The following is a 1566-nucleotide window of genomic DNA, read 5'->3' as shown; positions in this document are numbered from 1 at the left end:
AGGCCCTGCTTCAAACCTCCTATGGCTCTGTGGAAGCATCAGCCCTCAGCTACGCTGTCGTCTGCTGGGTCCCTGGCAGCGCAGAGCGGGACAGAAAGAGACTGAATAAGCTGGAAAGACGGGACATTTTTATACATAGCACTGTATAAACCCCTGCATGTTTTCCTCCTTTTGGCAACTTCTTGTGTCTATTGAGCTGATGTGACAAATGAATTTCTCCACTGTGAGATCAATAAGGACTATCTTATCTTATCTTATCTTATCTTAATTAATGGTACATTAGTGACCAGTTTCATTTCTTTTATATGCGGCATCTTTAAACAACCCAAGGCTCTATGCTTACAAGCAGCACAAGTATGAGAAAGAGGAGGCAATATTTTTCATTTCAAACTTTATCTGTTCATTATCTGTTTCGCTTCAGCTCCTCAGTTTGTAAAGACTCTGCAATGCATTCGGTTTCTGTTAATCTGATGGGTGTGATGATAATCTTAGAGAGTATAAAAAAACAATAGAAATGCGTCTCAACTGACGTTTAGTTTCCATGTCACACCCTGTTAACATGTTTCATAGAAAGCAAAGAGTCAAAGCGTAAGTTCAGCTTCTGGGATCTAAATTTCTTTCTCTGGTCTAAATGTTTAAATTAAAACAGAAAACTATGAAACAATTTATCTAAAAAGAGATTTTCTGTTAATAAATCCAACAAATATATTTAGTTTGGTTCAACAAACGGAACAGGTTATCTAACTTCCTGTGAATCAGAGTTTTTTAACCACACCTGGATTCTGTGAGGAGGCTTAAATATCCTTGATCATCCTTCATCATTTTAATCGTCCCACAGAGGAGAAAACTGGAGCTCAGCAGGTGAGAAAACAACAGATTTAATTTAACATTTTGGCAGATTTAGAAAATACACAATTTAAGCTTTGGTTTTATTGCAGAAAGAAAGTGACGAAAATAAACTCAAAACCTTTATTTCCTTTTTATCTCTGTTAATATTTTGTATGATGTCTATGATGATTATATACAATTCTTTTGATTTCTTATCTTATTAAAAACAGGATTTTATTCTGAGTTTGACACCACAGACCATGGACTCTACAAAACCTGGTGAGTTTGTTTTAGATATGATTTGTTTTATTATATTCATATAATNGTTAGAAGGTTAAGGGAGTGAGGACTTCTGGCATCGAGGTCCCTGGAGGTCAGCAGGAGGATCAAAAACGAACCTTTTTTTTTGAGATGGTGAAATAAATCTTTTGTCAGCACAGTTTAAATTAAATTTCAAAAACTAAATTACAAAACAACAGATTGTTAACAGATTTAAAGATTATTAGAAATCAAATACTGTAAAATTAGCTCAAACAAAGTCCTCTTCTTATCCATTAAAATAATCAAATAAATAAATGTAATCCAACAAAAACAAAATAAAAATCTAACTAAACTAAAGAGTAATCATTTCAAAAGCATTACCATTAGTATAATACTAAAGAATATACATACAAAATAAAAGATAACTTTTCTTTTTGGGGAGCAGAAAGGCAGTTCAGGTTCTTTTCCGCCTATGAA

This window comes from Cyprinodon variegatus, unplaced genomic scaffold (assembly GCF_000732505.1).
Source record: "Cyprinodon variegatus isolate N-32 unplaced genomic scaffold, C_variegatus-1.0 Scaffold1998, whole genome shotgun sequence".
Taxonomy (NCBI): Eukaryota; Metazoa; Chordata; class Actinopteri; order Cyprinodontiformes; family Cyprinodontidae; genus Cyprinodon; species Cyprinodon variegatus.
Note: the sequence above shows the minus strand (reverse complement) of the source record.